The sequence below is a fragment of the Dipteris shenzhenensis genome, chromosome 20 (genome assembly GCF_047967505.1).
Source record: "Dipteris shenzhenensis isolate YYH24624 ecotype China chromosome 20, Dip_SZ_1.0, whole genome shotgun sequence".
Lineage (NCBI taxonomy): Eukaryota > Viridiplantae > Streptophyta > Polypodiopsida > Gleicheniales > Dipteridaceae > Dipteris > Dipteris shenzhenensis.
Window position 1 is genome coordinate 169,944 of NC_141615.1, and position 21,575 is coordinate 191,518.

The window sequence follows — 21,575 nt, forward strand, 5'->3', positions numbered from 1 at the left end:
AAAATGCAAAGTAAACTTACCTAGCACTTTTCAAAAAGTCATTAAAAACTTTGTAGTCATTCTCATCTAGCTGGTACTTGTCTGTTCTTACAATATATGTCAAATTTGCTAATGCAATAATTGTTTCAATGTCCACCATGTTTAAGTCTGTCAAATCATAAGTAAACGTTTGTGCTCCTTTTGCCCTTTGATACCATCCAAGCTGAACTTCCAAACCTTGGGGCCTATCTGCTAAATCAAAGCCATGCTTATAATCCACGTACCTCCCTCCGACTTTCTTCCTCATCTTTTGAACTCTTCCTAAGTACCATGTACCATAAGTTGCATCCATCTTCCTCGTGTTTGTAGCTTTGCCATTTCTTTTCATGTGTTGATTTCCTTGTCCTTTTGTGTCATCATGAAAGTATACAGCACAGTCACAACCTATGCCAAATAAATTTCCATTTGATGATTGTGCTTTTGCTTCATGGTTGAAGTAAACACCTTGCTTTACCCTTGTGAGTCTATCTTTTGACAAGGTTGGACATCCATTGAGTTGGCTCACCAATGTTGACTTGAAAATAAACTTTCCGTCCACCTCTACAATGGGGCTAATGTTTTTCTTAGGGGGCATGTTTCTTGTTTCCTTCAAAATGTCATCAATTTCATGTCTAATCTCACTAAGTGAAATAACCTCTTCACTTTCATTGCTATTCTCGTCCATAGATTCTTCTTCACCACATGGCTCCACAAAGTCATCATTCTCATCAGCTTCTCCCATTTCAGCATCTAGCTTACACCATGTAGACCCTGCATCCAGCCAAGGTTGAAACCACCATTTCAAGTCTTCAGCCTTGCTAGGTTTCAAATCCAAAGACTCGCATAGTATGTGAGCTTGTTGTAAGCCCTCCTTCAATGCATCAATCATCTTTTCATCAGAAGAAACACTCTCATAGTCACCTAGATTTTCTTCAATCATCCCTTCTTGTTTATTCAAATGTTTCCATATATGCTCTTGCTTTTTATGAGCCCTAGAGAAAGTTAGACCATTTTGAGCACACTCATGCATGGCAATTTTATTCAAGCTACCAATGCTATGTAGAAGATCTCCAAGATCAAATGCTCTTTCTTGCCCAATCATGCCTCCAACTTTACTAAAATAGATTTCAGCAGCATCAGAACCGGTAAGATGTAGTGGACACTTCAGATTAGGATAAAAATCTCGAAACATCTTTATGAGCAATACAACAAAATGACAAGAAAGTATGCAGTCCGTATAAGCCTCCTTACTGATGAAATTTTTCTTCAAGGTGTAGGTTGGATGGTGATGAATCCATAGTCACCAAATTTTGAAAAAGAAGACTACCTTGGCTGCAAGCACCACACGCTCCTTCAAGATCAAATATGGTGACAAGAAAATATCAATATAATCAGCAACAATCATCAAATAGGCCTCAGTCCCCTTCATACTTCTTTCTTTTTTTTGAAGTTTTCTCAAACATTTCTGTACTTGTCTACTTGCAATCCTTTGAGTTGCTCCCCAATTTTGTCGATCATTCCTTTGAATATCTCCATCTCGTAGCTTGTGCTCCTCAATTGAAAAAGAATTGTAAACAATAGATACATGATTTAGTGTGATCCAAACACATCCAATTGCTAGTTGTCGAGTAGGACTATCAAGTGGGCTTGTAAGTTTCTTTCCACAGTGTACAAAGTCTTGATCATGAAGGCCATACACATTTCCTCCTACAATTTTTGCTCTCATATTCCATCCACACCAATTGATAGCAAAAGGTTGTTCGCTTTTCTCCAAATAGTCTTCAAGCATCAACTTTCGTCTTCTACTATCTCCATCTGAAGCATGTCCAATTATGGGTCCAACTTTATCTTTCAGGTTTGCATTCCACATGGTCTCCAAAAGATTCCATTGGTTCCTTACAAAATCACTATCAAAACGATTGCATGTGCAATGCACAATTAAAGCCAAACATGGAAGAAGATCATGAAGAGGATTAACAATCAAAAGTCTAGCATAATGACCTATGATATGATTTTGAAAAGCATCTATAATATTCGAGTATCCTTGTGAGCCTTCACCAACAACAATGGAGTCATTTGATGAGCATTGATGATATTCTCCTTTCTTTCCACAAAACCCAATAAGAGTGTCATCTTTTGCATTCCATCTACACAACACGATTATAGAGTTTAATAACTTCCTCATCTTTTTGAGAGATTTCCAAACATAGCAATTATAAATATCTTGATGATATAGATAAAAGTAGAATGCATAGAGAGCTAAAATTACCTTATTCGACGCTTAATGGTTGTCTCATCTTCCACTATGATAACTGGAACTATAAAAATGACTCCATATCTTTTTTTTGCATCCATATAGATCTTCCCAACAGCATCGAATATGTATTCGTGCTCACCACAAATAAATTCAATTTCTTTTCTTCCTTGCCTTCTGGTGGTAGACAAAGATGGACCTCCAAGGTTTATACTCAAGAACTCATGTAGTCTTGGACCACCCCATAGCTTAATAACTTCATATATGATTTTTGTAGAGTCACTAAACCTGTGTCCTTGCTTTGACCGTAACATGTTCTGTGCCACTTCTTGAAAAAACTCCCACAAGGCTGATTTTCCACCAAACTTTCCTTGTCTATGAGCTTCAATTATGTTGTTACAAAAGCGTCGAACATCTTTCCTATTTATACATTCAAAACTTGATTCTTTCAAAGTTTTGACTCTGACTGACAGCATTACAATTTTTGATGTTGCCCACCATAGCCTTCTTTTTTCTTCATTCAAACTTTTCCTACACTCAAAAGTGGCATTTTTTAGCTCTTCAATTGTCAGGTAGTCTACCCGCCTTCCTTTGCCTCTTTTCCTGGTTCCTCTCTTCTGAACGGCAAGATTCTCCCTATATAATCTCATACGAAAATCAAAACAACCTGAAATTTTCTTACAGTGTTCACATGAGAAACCTTGAAATGGAACTCCAATGATTGATATACGAAGACAATTTATGTGCCTGAAGCATCCATCTATCTTGTATTCCATATTCCCATCATGTAAAGTGGCCTTTGTATATGGTTCACAAAACCATTCATGCCCCATCTTTTGATCCATCAAAAATGACTTAATATTAATTTCACAACCATTGACATGAACATTAGCTTGCCATAATCCCCAACATAACAAATTTATATTTGATGATGAAGATAAGAATGACTCAGTCAAGGAATCAGAAAGAGATTCTGTCTCACCACATTTTGGTTGCAACACTTTAAACTCCTTTGTTTGTACAAGGAACCTTCCCAACGATGTTTGTCGTGGATCTTTGTCAAAATGCTTCCTAGGTCGGCCAACAACCCTTGATAATACTGGACATGGCTCCATTGATTTCTTGCTGGAAGAAGTGATGTGAGCTTTTCCTTTGATATGTTCTGATAAAATTGTTTGTAGATCTGAACCTCGAGGGCACAAAAACAACCATATCCACATGCCACTCTTACAGCATTTTTATCCTTGTAGTCATTCAAAGTTGCTTCAACTATCTCAAACTTTGCTCCTGCAACATACTCGATAATGAAAAATTTCAGAAGAATATTTTTTTGACCCTATTTATGAAAATTTTAACAAAAGAAAGATTTTTGTCATCTCTACATGCTTCTAGTGGAGATTACCTTCATGAGAATTATTGAAAGTGTGCATTTCCTCAATAGCATCAAGAATTATTGTTGCATTATCAACATCGTCCTGAGCATCCTTCATGCTATCTTTTCGAAGACATGCTTCTTCAGTGATAAATCCTCGATTGGCAGCATATCTTTTTTGATGTTTCTGGCTTTCTAGAATATGGGTTCTTAGAAAATTAGACAAGCAAGTGTAAGCTGATTGCTTGCCTTCAATGGACCCTGATCCATATGGCATTCCACATTCAACACACCAAATTCGAACTTTAGGCTTTCCATTAAGATCCTCTGTGAGGAGCTCAAATTTATCATCTCTAGGTGTCTTACGCTGCCTCAATTTTTTGCGAACTTTTTCACAATGACTATCCCAATCTTCAAGAATAGACGTTGCTAAAAGTTTACTTTTGTGCATGTTTAAACCATGACTACAAGAAACATGCTCACGTCTTTCATCAACATTTACAATATCAACTTCTTTATGAATATTATCTGATGTTCTGCAAACATGTTTTGATGGTGTGATCTCATCGACAATCGTACTTAGAGACCTCTTTATACCAACACACCTATCCTCTTCAACATTCCAACGTTCTTCTTGTATTGTATTTAGTATGCAACCTTCATCATCATTGTCATCTTTGATAACAAAGTGAAAAGGAACATTAATGATTCCATCTTGCATAATCTCCTTACGGATCATGCTATAGGTAGAGTCACCAAGCACTCTAACATATCCCAAAAGCTTCTTCTCAGATGATCCATAGTCAAACACCTTTATGTGAGTCTTTGAAGCCATGATATGATCAATAGTATACCTAATCAAAATAAGAGAAAAATATAAATAAACTCATAACTTTTAAATTCTAAATGGTATGCCATAGTCTAAATCACTAATGATATTTATTGAAGATCAATATTCTAGCTTAAGAGGAGAGAAAAATAAAGTATTTCACAAATGCTATATCAAAACAAAAAAGTTGAAATGTTTTTTATATACATAAATAGATCATGTACTAGAAAGAAAACCATCAATCTTTGGAATATTATTTAGAAACTGTAGTGCTACAAAAGGTTACAATGCATCATGTCGTAATGCACTTTCACATGTGACTTTGAATATAACTTCAAATGTATGAGTAACATCTGTTGCAGTAGGTCTAGCTTTAGGAATAGGATTTCTCATTTCCTCTATTCTCTTCCACCAACGCTTTAAGTGATCTAACTTAGTTGTATCTTGGATGTGAACAAAGTACTTGTAAGCTAGCCGATACAACTTTTCCAATGAAAAGGCTGCAGCATAAATATCAGTTTCCTTGGAAAACTTTGCATATGGAAAAGTATACAACTCAGGAGCCAACCACTTTCTTCGCATGCATCGCTCTTTGAATTGAGGGTCACATCGATCCTTGCCATCATTGACATATTTATCACTCTTGCTTAATCCCCAATCGATAATTCCTATGAAGACCTTATCAGACTCACTATCAAAGTGAAGCATAATGTTCGAAGGATGCAAGTCATTATGCAAAAGGTCTTTTCCATGCATGTATTTTAACGTCCCCATCAAAGTACCAGCTAGATTTATGGCATGAGTACGGACACGAGATAAATGGTCTAGCTCCTCTCCCACATAGACTGAGTTCATAGCATTTAACCTTGACCATTTGTCCAATGTCTCCCCATTCCAATACTGGTATACCAATCTTGGAGGATTTATCACACGAGCAATCGTGCGAACAAGTCCTTTATGAGGTAATTGGGCTTGCATTGTTTCCATATTTGCCATTAACTCTCGCATGGACCTTCTCTCTTCCCTTTCACTTGGCTTTTGAGATACCTTAAGTTTCTTAATGGCAAAGGTCTCTTTTGGATCAAAGTAGTCTACACCAATGATGTTACCTTTCACCACTCTTCCATATGAGCCTTCACCCAGCACATAATCTTTCTCTTGTACATGAATCTGTTGCTTCTCAAGAAAAAACAAAGATGGCATTTTCAATCCTGTGGGATTGACACATTCTTTTGAAGAACTGGCATTGAATGCTTCCCTCTTTGAACTCATAACTGCCTTCCACTTTAAGGAAAACCAATCAATCAACTCTTCTTTATTATTTGTATCTCTGAGATTGAATGTGCTTGTCCGCTTTTCATAAACACTTTTAACTCTCCCTAGTTCTATGCGAATACTCACACAAAAATTATCTTGAAATTCATATTGCATATTCCATTGTGGATCTTCATTCTTCATCATGGTAATGACATCAGAGGAAAGATCCACACAAAGCTTATCCATCCCTCTTTCCCCTAAGTCAAAATACTTTTCCAAATCTTCCTACGTTTTTGATAACAAGCTCATGCAAAGACACTTTGAGAATATTTTTCGCATTCCTTCCTTGAATCTATATTCATATAACACGCGTTTTTTATGACTCTTCATCTTGTCCATGTTACCTTCTGCGCATAAAACAAAATTAGTTGCTTTTGTAAGATTATCCTCTCTCTCTCTCTCTCTCTCTCTCTCTCTCTCTCTCTCTCTCTCCCTCTCTCTCTCTCTATCCCTTCCTCTCTCTTTCACACACAACTAAACGGTTTGATTCTTGTGAGCATGTAGATGCATTTCCAATTATTGACTTGATTTTATAAGCATTCTTCCAAGGGAACTGCAGACCGTGTCAAGAGACCGGAGTACTCCCAAGGTTACATTGCTTACATACTTTACATTGCACGACTTGATTCTCTAAGCATTCTGCCAGGGGAATTGCAGACCGTGTCAAGAGACCGGAGTGCTCCCGAGACTAGATTGCTTACATACTATATATTGCATGACTTGATTCTATAAGCATTCTACTAGGGGAATTGCAGACCGTGTCAAGAGACCAGGGAGTGCTCCCGAGGCTAGATTGCTACATACTATACATTGCACGACTTGATTCTGTAAGCATTTTGCCAGGGGAATTGCAGACCGTGTCAAGAGACCGGAGTGCTCCCGAGGCTAGATTGCTTACATACTATACATTGTAGAACTTGATTCTGTAAGCATTCTACCAGGGGAATTGCAGACCGTGTCAAGAGACCGGAGTGCTCCCGAGGCTAGAGCTTACATACTATACATTGCACGACTTGATTCTGTAAACATTCATCCAGGGGAATTGCAGACCGTGTCAAGAGACCAGAGTGCTCCCGAGGCTAGATTGCTTACATACTATATATTGCATGACTTGATTCTATAAGCATTCTACTAGGGGAATTGCAGATTGTGTCAAGAGTGCTCCCGAGGCTAGATTGCTACATACTATACATTGCACGACTTGATTCAGTAAGCATTTTGCCAGGGGAATTGCAGACTGTGTCAAGAGACCGGAGTGCTCCCGAGGCTAGATTGCTTACATACTATACATTGCACAACTTGATTCTGTAAGCATTCTGCCAGGGGAATTGCAGACCGTGTCAAGAGACCAGAGTGCTCCCGAGGCTAGATTGCTTACATACTATACATTGCAGAACTTGATTCTCTAAGCATTCTGCCAGGGGAATTGCAGACCGTGTCAAGAGACCGGAGTGCTCCCGAGGCTAGATTGCTTACATACTATACATTGCACGACTTGATTCTGTAAACATTCATCCAGGGTAATTGCAGACCGTGTCAAGAGACCAGAGTGCTCCCGAGGCTAGATTGCTTACACACTATACATTGCACGACTTGATTCTATAAGCATTCTGCTAGGGGAATTGCAGACCGTGTCAAGAGGCCGGAGTGCTCCCGAGGCTAGATTGCTTACATACTATACATTGCATGACTTGATTGCTTAATACATACTAAGACTATAGAAATATTAAAGCATAAAGCATAAATGGCATAGAAGCATAGGCATATATAAACATGAAATTATTTGTTGCATGCTATATGCTCCAACAATCATCCTCATCTTCCAAAAGATGAGGTGGTAGCTTAAGTCATCATTGCATTTGAAAAGAGGGACGGGCTTGGAGGAGGCCCTCCAAGCTTCTGGAGGACCTTCCTACTCTCTTGCATATCAAATTCATAGAAGCTCCAAAGTTAAAAATTTGTCTCATCATGTCACTTTCAAGAAAATATTCCAAGCAAGTGTTTCAAGCATGTGTGGACGTTAAGTAGACCTATTTGTTTTCCCCTTTTAGCTACCTTATCGGTTTCATTTCCATACATCTAAGTTTAGCGATGGAGCAAGGGAGGTGCAGGTGGTGGCGATGGTGGTAGTATTACTCTTGGGAAGCAAGATACAATGGGAACTAGCAGCAGCAGCAACAACAACAACAAAAGCAATAGCAACAGCAACATCAAGAGCAGTAGTAGTAGCATCCACGAAGAGCTTGATAGAAGCAGACAAGCTTGCGCTACAAAAGTTCCTGTAAGCAACACTAGCTGGGGTTTCGTCATCGTCATCGTCTTCGTCTTCATCATCATCTTCTTTGGTCTACAATTTCAGTGCTCCAGTTTGCAAATGGCATGGAGTTCGGTGCATGGTCGATCAGCAACAACAGCAAAGAATTGTGGGTGTTTTCCTAGAAGATATGGGCTTACGAGGGAGCATCCCAGAGGCCACTCTGGGAGCTCTCTCGGCACTCACTCAGCTTAGTCTGTTCAACAATTCAATCCATGGAACCTTGCCTTCCGATCTCTTCTCGCTCTCCAAACTCCAATACCTTTCTCTCTCATCCAACTTCTCCATCGCTTCTCCTCCTCTCCTTTCCAACCTCACCCAACTTTCTCGTGTTGATCTCTCTCATCACGCAGCTTGAAGGGTGACACCTGATTTGTAACCACAGCAACCGCGCCTGAGGATAATCATCACCTTGGTGCATTTGTCGTTTCTGGCAGCCTCTCAGCTGAGTTGGACCTGCACATGGGACCCTCATTAGTCTCAACGGAGCTCACAAAACGGAGCTGCCAAAGCATGTAAACGGAGCTCATCATTCACCTTAACAATGAAGGTGAATTTGCTTCACCGCCCCCCCACTTTTATTGCACTATCAGAACAATTCAAATTTTGGAAAGAGGCTTGGATGATAATGATTCAATATTTGGAAAGAGGCTTGGATGATAACGATTCAATATTTAGATTAGTCTTGCTTATCATCCAGATCATTCGCAAGGAGAAACATGACATGCAAAACTGCAACAGGAGCTGCTCCTTTCCTCCAAACCCGATTCTTGTGATGCTCGCTATCATCCAGATCATTCTGAAGGAGAGAGGGAGGTGCAAAACAAGAGCACCTGCTCCTTTCCTCCAACCCGATTCAAGAAAGTCTCACTGTGCAGTGGACAGTCTTGCGAAGAACTCTTGCAGCTACAGTAGGCCTGGACTGCATTGCATATTGTAACATCTGGAGAGCTTCCCATATAATTATACCCAGCCACATATCGAGGGACCGGAAGTCTTGAGGGTAATGTTCACCAGCACTACCTAGCTTGTTGACGTATCAATGCCACCCACGAACATATCCTAGCATGATGATGCCTGTATCGCAAGAAAATGGACGAACAATCCTGAACCAACATAACCAGTCACGCTTAGACGATCTTGCAAAAGAGAAGGGACTTGATTTAATCCTATATCTCTGTTGTATCGTGCCCTAGACCATCACCGACAAGGCATCGACCTTTTTGCTCCATCACTTCTTGAACGCTCTTTCTATGATCTTGCTCAAGCGTTCAAACGCAAACGAACTCAACTCATGCTACACTTGCTCAACAGTTAGGAGATGAGTTTAGAAAGCACTACAGTATTTAAATCGTTCAATCTTGTCGCCAATATTATCCTCAAACCTTCCGCTCGAGATGTGGCTACTGGCTAGTATGATGGGGCTGCTCAAGATTTCAATCGACAAAGGTGCAGTAAATGTAGAGCGTGGATGGCAGGCAGTGAAGCCGTGAAAGTCAAGATAATTGATAGAGCTTCGTTTTTACAGTTGTACTGCTGATCTGCCTGCACCGTTTTGTGAGTTCCGTTAAGATGGAAGGGAGTCCCAAAAGGGCCCAGGTGCAGGTCCAGGTCAGCTGAGACTCGAGAGTATTCTTCATGAATCCTTGAGAAACGACAAATGCACCAAGGCGAAAATTATCCTCAGGCAGCAACCGCATGGGGTCGTATGTTGCTCAAGCGCACTTCCAATATCTTGGAGGCTGCCGCTGCCGAGTTGCTGCTAATGCGTCTTACGCATAGTTCCGCCTTACCTTTGGTCGAGCTGCGGTCGCCTCTACTCACCAGTACAATATCACAAGATAGCTCTTCTTTGCTTGTCGATTGCAAGCTTTGCAGCTCTGCATGGCCACCAGCAACCGCCACCCTCTCCCATCGCGCTCCACCATCAACTCTACAACCCTTTCCTCCTTTCCCATTGTGCATTTCCTCGCTGTTGCCCAACCTATCATACCCACGTAACCTCTGAATCCGTGCACTTGTTCGCCCCTTCACTGCCGCAAACATATTGCTCGATCCGGATGTGGCGCTACAGGACCAGCTCCTTCTCTGGTCCTCTCCCTCCTCAGCTCCTCCTCCTTCCCCATCTCCGCTTCCTCTACCTCTCCTCCAATTCCTTCTCTCATACCATCTCCTCCCAGACCTTCTCCTCCCCCTCCTCCTCCCTGTTCTCACTCGACCTCTCCGATAACCACCTCTCTGGCCGTCTCCCTCCCAACCTCGCTTCCCTTCTTCACCTCTCTTCCCTTAACTTCTCCAGGAACTCGCTCACCGGTCAGCTCCCCTCCTAGATCTCCAACCTGCTTAGCCTCTTCTCCCTCGACCTCTCTTCAACCACACCAACCTTTTACGAAACTTCAGAAGATGCATGAAACTCAAGCGCACGCACCCTCAGCCTTTTACGAAACTTTAAATGTTGAGTAAGCGACGAGCAAGTAACAACCTCAAAGTACCTGGAGTTCATAATCCTGGAGTCTAGACTGGTCACTGGAGTTCACGAATGGAAACGTTATTTTCAGCTTCAACTTTCTTTCGTTTGAAGTTTGCACTCTGCTTGCAGCGCTCGAAGAAGTCGGCTGTTGGAGACTGTGCTGTGTGCACTGTGGAGCACTAACTACGAAGTGGATAGTGGAGTACAAACTACAAAGTGGGCTATGGAGTATGAACTACGAACGACGAAGTGGGTCTGTGGATTGAACATGGAGCCTTGTCTTGAACAACGAAATGTTCAAGAATCAAGAAAGGCCTTAGAAGTTTCTAAACCCTAAGAGAAGATAAGGTGGCTTAATCTACGACTACAAAGATATTAGATCTACGGCTATAAATTAATCTACTTTTTAGTGTTAAGTTATTTTAAATATTACATATATCTCTTTTATATTTTATCATATATTACTAATTTTCAAAGTCCCTAGGCAATCTTAACGTATTCTATAGGAAACTTTAATTGTAGCTTAAATGTTAAAGGTTAATATTTCAAATACCTTTAAAATACATTTTGCCATTAAATTTAGCCCTTATAAATAACCTACTTGGCACAACTTATACCAGTTTTTTTCAATTTTAACCGGTGCAAAATACACTAAAGGGAGGTTTTTTCTAGCACTGGTTCATACACATGAAAGACCAACCATCAACACTCCCTCATCACTCAATGGTGTACATCATACAAAGAAAGTTTCAATATTCTCACAAGGCAAGGCTTTTAGGAATAGGTCTAATGTATTCTCCAAGAAATAGTTAACAATCCCAATTCCATAATGTTTTGATGTTGAATCCTTGGGTTCTTTCCAATGTAATGGAAATTTGATCATAAAAAAATATCATCACGGGATCTACTCTAAGATCTAGCATCGAATCTGCATACTCCAAGATTTGTCACAAACCATCTCATCCATGTAGCCTCACATCCAATTTCAAAAATCTTGAATACTACACTATCACCTTCAACAATCTCCATCGAAAACTTTATAGCATTAAATGCCATTGATTTGAGTATCTAGGTCCTTTAGGATTTTGATCGAGCAATTTAAACATCAAATCTCTTAGCTCTTGTAGTATAACCCTTTCTCAAAGAGTGACTTTCGTTCAATAATATTATTCCATCCATTCTTCAAAGTATGATTAGCCATATGCTTGATAGCAGTGCACTTTAGATGGAGAAGAACTAGCATGCTCATCAATATTTTGAACCTCAGCATTCACCATAAAAACTTGTCGAGCCTATATCAAGAGCATTGCTCAATGTATTATAGTGAACTTCATATGCTATATCTTTGCTTGAACTTTGAAGGATCACCAACATTATAATCGCTTGAAGGATCACAACAACATCACAAGTTTCAAGAGCATCACTCAACACATCATGGTGAACTTGATATGTTGCATCTTTGATTGAAGGATCATAAACATGACAATCACTTGATGGAACTAGTGTGATATGTTCCCAACATGAAAGGGGTGCTTTGTTAGAACACATCTTCCACATACCTTGAAAGCATGCATTATAGTAGCATGATCTAAGTGGTGCTAAGTGTTAAAGAGTACCCATTAACAAAATGAAGGGAAAGAGTGTTAGGAATGGAATCATAGCTCCATAAGACATCTCTATTCACATTTTGTCTCCATTTTGTTCTTCAACTTCCTAGAAAAAGCATTCAAAATATATGTCTTTCAGGAGATATAAAGTGTGAGCCTACATTTTATGCTAGCCTGTAGGAATGTCACAACATCACTAGCACGTTATAGCTTTACACCAGCTTGCTTTATATTTTTATGAGTCAGCATTCTATTTATAATGGCCCTTGCACTATCGTGCTCTCCCTTGCCATGTCCATGTCTAAGAAAGTTCCAAATCATGCACAAGCTTGTGAGACTAATAGACATGGACATGAATAGTGAACTACAAAGGTCTACATGCTTTGAATTGGGAGGCTATGCCATCAAACTAGAAACTCAATGTTTCTTTACAAGTAATTACAATCATTCGAGGTGTAACATAAAGCAATGTTATATGAACAAATTTTTGTGCTTCTTATCATTTGAAATGTAGAAGGTTATAAATATAGGAAAAGGTTATGTAGAAGGTTATATATAGGGTAAGGTGGTACTCTTTTTCCACTTTAAAGTGGTCAAGTTTGTCGGGCCCAAAAGATACATAAGTGGGAGAACTTTTGGATATTCAAACTGTACATGCTCGCAATGTAGTAGAAGCTTGCAATAACATCCTATAGTAGAATTTTCCTTAAGCCCATTCCACATTCAAATGTTCTTTCAAACACAATTTATCCACTTTGCAGAGCTTGACATTAGGTTACTAAATTTCCACTATCTCAAAGCATAGCTTAAAAGATACAATTTGAGTCCTCTCTCTCTCTCTCTATGTGTGTGTGCATGTGTGTGTCCTCTGTGTGTGTGTGTGTGTGTGTGTGTGTGTGTGTGTGTGTGTGTCTCGCTGAATCCAATACTAATATCTACTTATTATAACTGTGGGGGCTAGTTAGACATTAAAACTTTCAGCTACCCAACAACAAATTGTGACTGCTCTTAAACATCATCCTAGATCAGACAATATTTAAAAAATAACTTTTAATTTGAATCTGAGAATAAACACGCCCTACCTGTTAATTTAAAAATGGTGTATAAAATTACCCTTGCTATAAATATATTTATGTAAGTCTTGAGAATTAAAATACCCCTCATTTTGAACTCTCATAGTATACTTACATTTCCCAGATGGACCCCCCGAGGCTTAGGGCTCTAAACCAATTGACTGCCTTGGATTCTAGAGTGAGTTCATCTTTGTGAGATCATGAACATCACCAAAGGTACTGCATGGTTGCTCAAATTGTCCACATGGTCGATGAAATTTCTTTTGCCTAAGGACTTGGGCACTCATTTGGAAATGTGATGAGGCCTTGTGGACATAAGGGCCTCGCTACAAGCCACCAAAGCAATTGTTTCTCAAGCTTTCCCTCTTTTCCCTAAGGCTTCTAGGACCCTTATGATCTCATCGGTATGCTTGTGTAAAGGTGCAAGAGGAGGAGGGTAATGTGGATAGTAATTCATGGGAGGTAACATGTGCACATTTGAATGCCCATACTTTAGCACTAAACCAAACCCCATGGGTCACAAGGGACCTCCCATTGATCTGGTGTTTACCTCGTGTGTACATGTGCTTGTAACGAGTGGGCTCGAGCATGGAATTGAAATTTGAGAGCTAGACCATGTTAATGCCACCACCACCCATGAGAAATAAGCATCAAAGTGGGTTTTGCAATTGAGCAAGCTCATCGCCCAATAGGATGCATTAAGGTGGTAATTGACCAAATAGAAGGAAAAGGATTCCAAGAAATAGGAAATGGCATTGGACAAAGGAGAAAGAACCCACTCTTGAGAAAGTGAAGGAGGAGGATCTCAAGAAGGCTCATAATCTGCGGTAGAGGTGCACCTAGATTTCAAGATTAGGAGAGGTCATTTTAGCTATCCATGTTGTGGTTGTGCTCCTGAGAATGTGACATGTGCTATCGGTGGGGAGATCTCTATGTAAAAGTCATGTAAATACCTTTGAGCAAGCACACATTTAAAATACCCCCATATTTCAATTTTTTCATAAATTTTTACCCCTCTTTCATATGTAATTTTGAATTTTTAACTCCCCTCCTTACATTTACATGCCATAACAGTATGGCACTAGTGCCATTCTCCCATTGCAATGTCACGATTCAGAATCTTGGCTTTGCAAAGGGAAAATGGCACCAGTGCTCGTAGGTACTTTATTAGCCCCTCCTATCCATAAATGGTCTGTAAGACACCCAAATTTAGAAATCCCCTTCCATTAACTAGCATATTATCTTACATGTTTAAAGAGTGACTACCTCAGGCATGTGCTGTTGTTGCTACCACGTGAATTTTGGATTGATGTATGATAGATTTCAATCCTTTGATGGTCACAAGGTAGTGGTTTCTACTAGCTCTCATGACTTCATTTACTCCATATTGTGTGGACAAGTTTGTATCACTCCCTTTATTGTGTAGAGGGGAGGTGTATGGAATGTGGTGACTTTGCTAGAGTGCCACGAGTTGTGCTAGATGGCCGTGGTGTGTAGATGGTGTGTTGGTAGTAATATGAGTACAATATGTGGACATTAGATGGTGGTGCATAGTCTAGGAGGTTGCAACTTGTGAAGAAGCAGACTATATGCATTGTTATCATTGATGCTTTCTAAGGGAAATTGTATTGTATATACATGCCATTTTCACACTGTGAAGTGGGAGGATCGACAGTTTTGTGTTGCCTGCTTGTGCACATTTCTCATAGGAGTGGTTGTCTTAGTGGTGGACTATGTAAGGAACTATACCTTTCCACCACAACGTGAGACCCAGCCAGCATATTATTTCTTCGAACAGGTGACATGTGAACAAGTTCTTGTGTATTATTTTTCAATTCATTTATTTCTTTCCATCATCCTCATTGTTTTCTTTTGTGCCATCTTGTAGGTTGCTATATTTGTGCACATTAGCTATCATCATGTGCAAGTTACATGGATAATACCAATAGCACCATGTATTTTCATGCCATTGTGCGAGAGTATCACTTCTACATTAGCAATGATCACTTGCATGACGCCCATTTTATGTAGCACTACTTCAGTCTTCATAATAGTTTCTTGAGGGATCGAGGTGTGACATGGCAATAGCTCTAGGTTTGCTCTAATGGTTGTGGTGGTCAATTCAAGTTTACTAGGTAGTTTTATTGGTTTTATTGATGGCATCACGCGACAAGAATTCCACTAATGTAAAGCTACTTCAAGACAAGGCATGGTAAAGGAGAGCACAATGGGGCAGGCGCTTGTGTGAAGCATGCTTTGTAGTGATACTGGATACATCACAATGCTGATTGCTTCAAGGATGCATGTGATGTGGTGTAGTTGTGCACCCAACACTTGAGCACTAGTGCTATGTCCTCATTTCAGTGGCATTATAATAGGGTGGTGATACGATTTTTTGGGTGTAGACATTGCATAGTCAACTTAGACCCCACGATCTTTTCTTGACAGTTTACATGTTTTTGCTCAACATGCATCGATGATGATTGGGGAGAGTGGTCCATGATACCATGGGCCGATACATGGATCCAATGTGTGATTTCTCCCATCCATACCTGGAAGCTGGTACATGACAATGAAGGTGTAAGGCTGAGGTCGAGTGAAGGTTACCACCAATTGATAGATCTCTCATGTATTGATGATATGTTCATGGTTAGTGGTCCAAATGGAAATGAGGATGATGTAGATTACTACCTATTGAGATGCTCCATGGTGAAGAATGTGCTCAATGAGGATGCAGTGGATGGTCATGGGACATCTTTCGATGCTCACATTATCAACTTAGGTGGCTACTGCTTTCAAAAGGTATAGAGGCATTGTCACTTCTTTGAGTTTCAGAAGCACATCGTGGATCATGAGGCTACATGTATTCCCATCTTATTATTGGCGATGAGGCTTCAATTATCTCGTGTTCCCACTCATAAGGTGACATCCATTGTATGATGGTGCTTGTTGTAGAAGATCACAAGAGCATACTTGCAACTATTGGCATGAGCGTAGATCCTGAGGAGTAGTTCATCACATATCATTATATTGGGGATCATTGATTTATTACATATCATTGTATTAGAGATCTATAGCCTCATGTTGTGAGTATACCATTATATCTTTCTTGGAATTTTATGTATTTCATTATATATGATTTTGTAAGAACCATCAGTACTTTAACAAATACCGACAGTTAACTTATCTAGGTTTTCAATGATTTTTCTAGTTGCAATAAGAAAATGAAAAAACATAGAAACAACATAATTGCCAATTTATCTCCCACATGGCCAACTCATCTCTGACACGACACGTTATCACTAGAAACTTTATTACAAGGTGAGAACCTTTGGCATTTTCTATAGTTATTATTATCATGATTATTCTATTGCACGCACATGATATTGGCGTTGACCCACGAATAGGCCGTTCTGACTGTATAGACACATTCGAGTGAGGCTACAATCCAAATGTACGTACATTGTTTTATTATGACTTTTCATTTTTGTCCACTTTTCTGTCCGAGAGAGAGAAGTTTTAAATAAGTGTGTCCTTTGGAGAACCTCACAATATTAAAATACTACAAGAAAAGGGCAGGGTACAGTTCAAGAATTCAATCACGGAAATGGTAAGCAGCCAAGTATTTCAATATGTTTTCTTGATATGGTCGTTCATGAGGGCAGATTCAATCCGTAAATGGCCAACAACTAATATCGGCGCCTATTTAATTGGTAAGGGCGGATACATTTTTTGTTTTCCTTTAAAAGAAGGGCATGTTCAATGAAATCCTACATCACAGCCTGACCTTCTCTATATCGTGGCATTATACATTGCATTATCCATGGCTGTCGCTGCTGCTTCTTTGATTCTCGGAGCTGTTCGCACAATTGAACAGGTCGGTACGAATTATAACAGATACGTCGTTTGCATTTTCACGCAGTATCTACAGTTCTCCAATCTAGGATAGCATCCTTCAGCCCGTACTTTGTACATATTTAGAGTGTCGTCCTTTGTAGCTGGTGATAGCCGCAGCAACTCAGTACCGATTGAACTTGTATGTTTATATAACCTCATTGTTCTTGTTGCTTTTGCCTGGTACAGGTTATAAGCGATGGAAACAAGTTTATCAGCCAGGCTAACAATGAATCTAGAGAGAAGAAGATCATCCCGTATCATTGCAATCTGGCGCCGTGCTACGGTCAGCTCAAAGATAGCTTCGAGAAAATGGACAACGAGTTAAAAGTCATCATTACGGCCACGATCAATGTCCTCAGCAAGATGATCGAAGACGCAGCGGCATGTTGCTAGCTTATATTCAATTAGTTTCAGACAGACTTCCACATTAAGAAAACAGCATCATCTTCATTTTTAGCTTGTGCATGGAAGCACCCCCAACGGCACTTAGCTAAGTGTGTGGTGCGCATCTTTAAGAAGCTCATGGTACTTTCCTACTTTGTCCTTCTGTCAAATTTCTTGTGATTATATTTAGCTTTGTAGTCGGACTCTTCCTAATTGATGCATAGCTACGAGCGCGCGCGCGCGCGCGTGTGTTGTCATACACAGCAAAACCGGAACGATATCGGCATTGTACTATCTTGGGACAAGGTGATTGCCACATTATCCACAAACCCTGTTCTTGAACCTATGGACGATGCAGGAATCACTAGAAGTGATAAGCTTATCAAAGACAACATGAATTACTTTAAGTTCAGTGCCCAGATGACACCATTGTGAGAGAGGTAAGAGGTTAGAGTGAGCTTCCAGCTTGTTTAGTGGTTTCGATGTGGGCTAGACGGATCACTATCTGTAAAACCCGATGTTGAACTACGTATTTGTGGAATATAGTATTTGTGAAGTTTTCATGAATGAAATGCATCTTTTTCTTAATCAATGTGAACTTGTTTTCCAAAATATTTTTTAGCACACATTTCTTTAAGTGAAGATATGAAATTAAATAAGGTACCCAATCTTCTGGGTGGATACACAATGTTATGTGGATGCAGGTGCATACATGGTTCGTACAGTTAATATCAGATCCCGACGTGTTAAAGGATACTGGGATTGATATCGAAATAGTGGCAAAAATTGTTGCTCAGAGTGGTGCTACCATAACAGATCTGGAAACTCTGATTTACAAAAGGGAATATCACGAAACCCAGGTGCGATGTTTTCATGGTTGTAATTTCAGGAACTAGAATGCCATGATTCAAGCAATTATTATCATACGTTTAAACTTTAGTGCTGCAGTAAGATAATTTGATTGTTTTAGCAGGTGATGGATATAGGCGTCTTGCGCTACCCTGACATCGAGCATCCATATTTCAAAGTGTATCGCATCCAGCTAACGGCTTGGTCAGACTGCTCGCGTGTAGTGTTTGCACAACACGATTGCAATGGCATCACAGGGGTGTACAATGCGCGCAAATACAAACCGCGTCAAAGTGTGATCGCCAAAATTTCACCTGAAGTAGAAAAGAAGGCCGTGGACGAAGCCGAACGTATAATTATGGGAATATGAGAATGTTTGAGACGCGTTTCCACAATCTCTGTAATGATGAAACGACATCTTTCTCTTTCCGCTTGATGCGCATCAAGCACTCCGTTAATAAAATGCCGCTTGATGGGCAGCTCATGCTTTTGAAATTTCTTCGCTTGCTAATTTTGTTGCAATTTATGTTCGTAAATTAGCATGCAGATACATACAAAATCTTGAGCTTGAGAATAGCTGTGCAATATATGCTGAAATAACGAGTGATCATGATTGCCTTTTCCAAGCTCTCTCTTGCTTATTCATTAACGAAATTCCGAATTCAGCCCATGTTTTGGTTTCTTGTTGTGGTGGTCAAGTGACTAGAGGTACAAGGATATCCTATCACTAGAGAATTCGTTTTCGTTAATTTTTGAAGTGCCCCCATTGCAAAGACTTCTAGAACCCATTGCAAGATCTGGCATCAACGTGTTCCTTGGTACTACAATCGAATGTTTCTCAAATCATGGGAAGGAGAAAGTTGATGGTCCCCCTCTATAGTTGGGAGCAAGGAAGCAACTAGAGGAGGGACAAGGTCCATGAAAATGATATTGCAAAGTCAACAAATAGCACAAGGTTTGCAACATGACAAAACCCTCTAGGGTAAAAGCCCACAACACTCTATTAACTCAATCTCTAACTATGCTTAGGGGGGAAATACCTTTTAAATTAACTAATAAATTGGACATTTTAGATATTAGAATATTTCCTATACTCCCCTATAATGACAATGTCCTAATGTACAAGGTGTGATCTCAATCACCAAATCGAACCAAGCCCAGAGATTTGGTAAAGCCTCCAACTTTTCTTGATTCTTCTCATTAGATTGGCAACATTCTGATGTGTTAGACAAACTATGGTGGGTTTGTATCCTAGAATAGCCTATGCAAAGTTGCAAGTGCAAGTCTTTTGAGAAGGAAAATTACGAGCAGAGTCACAAATATATCACAAGTATATTTGCTAGATTGATGCATTCAACAAAGTAGACAATAGCACAATCTACAAAATAACGTGTTGCAAGATTTTGGCTATCAACATAACTTTGTGAGTAGCATAATGCCTTGAGAAATTGTTGCAAACTAAAACTATTTATCATCATTTGTCCTTGGCATTCTATTTTGCTTTTTGTTTGTGACACATAACTACTAAGTTTGTATTGAACTTAACTCATACCATTTTATAACAATTTCAGAAGAAGAAGTATAGAATGAGTAAAAATATGGGCTTGAGACGAGACACATGGTCCATCAAACCTAATCCTCCCTACAATTGTCAGGGGTGGTGCTTTATTACAGACTGAGTGATGTCCAATGAATTGTGTGATTTAGAAATTGTGCTCAACATATACATTCATAACGATATTCTCACAAGATCTTGTAACTTATTTTAGTGTATATAATATTGTGACAACCACATGTTGTCATCCTCAACTTGTATCCAGCTTTGCTATCCCTATTGTCTTCGAATATACTCTCTCATTAGGAATGTGTATCAACATCCGATTCATAATAAGTTTGTAAAATGCAAGCAAGCACATATTATAAACTACCCTACAGTTAAGGTTTTATATTTAACATAACTACTTACCCCTCTTCCACATCCATGCGTTCAAATGTAGAATTTAAATTTCCCCTTTGTATGTAACTAAAATACATTAGAGGAGCCTTTTTTTGAATCCCTCCCATCTACAAATGGGTAATAAGTCCCCTAATTTAAAATTTCTCTTCCATTAACTAGTGTGGTATACATCCAAAGTCCTATCAATTGAGTGATGGAAAATATTTAAAGTAATTAACATTATCAATCCATATTTCAAGCATCATAAAACAATTCCTCTATTTTCAAAAAGTTTAGACATGTTAGAATATTAGACACATTCTTAAGCATCTTCACATCACACAACTCAATATTGCTTGTGTTTGATCACCTTGGGATTTAAAGTCAGTGAGAAATCGATCCACTCATATATTAGTTTTTTTGGAATATGAGAATGAGGATTCAAGGAAAAAAGCTTTCAACATTGAACTAGAAACTTAGAGAGGGGGTTGAGATGAATGATATGTGAAATTTGTAAATGATATCAAGAAGTTGATAGCTTAAATAGATTCCATTAAAAACCCATTTATGTATTGTGATTCTTTTTTAGGTCAAATAATTTTCCAAGCTAAACGACATCGACTTGGTCATCAATTTAAAAATGGTAGTGATGGTTGTGCTTTAATTGGAATATTGGAGGGCCTTTACATCAAATTGAAAGAGATCAGTACAAGTATGGGTGTCTAGGAATTTGAAATGTCAACATATTGAAATATTCATACAGCTTAGTACATTTCCTAGCCTTGGGGGAATGGATTAGATTAGATCACACAAGTTTCAAGATATATGAGATCCATATTTTGAGGACCTTCAAGTAGGCTGGCATGAAAAGTAAAAAACAAACACTATATGTTGATCATAAAATAACGTATTTTAAAAAGTTTTAGCATGTGTCTCATGAAAGTGTACAATTCATTTTAACTTCTTTTTACATGCACTAGTTTCAAGGTTTTAAGAAACTAGCAATTTAGGACCATAATTTTGTATTGCCAAAGAGATTGTTATTTAATGTATTCGTTGACATAATGGACATATAATTTTCACTATAAAGGTATGGTTTTTTTAATATCATGCTAGCCAACATGAAGTGGGGATTTTTTTGTTTTATATATCCAATAACCAAAAAAATTAGGTTCACATGGTTTGCAAATTAAAATAACATAAGTAATCTTTTCACTTAGGCATGGTGTCAAAATTTATATAGGGATTATGCTTT

At 39.1% G+C, this 21,575-nt stretch overlaps 1 pseudogene; it reads left to right on the forward strand.

Moving 5' to 3' along the window:
* Window positions 1–17,077: 17,077 nt before the first annotated feature.
* On the forward strand, window positions 17,078–18,754 carry LOC147889094 (uncharacterized; annotated as a pseudogene).
* The last annotated feature ends 2,821 nt before the right edge of the window (window positions 18,755–21,575 follow it).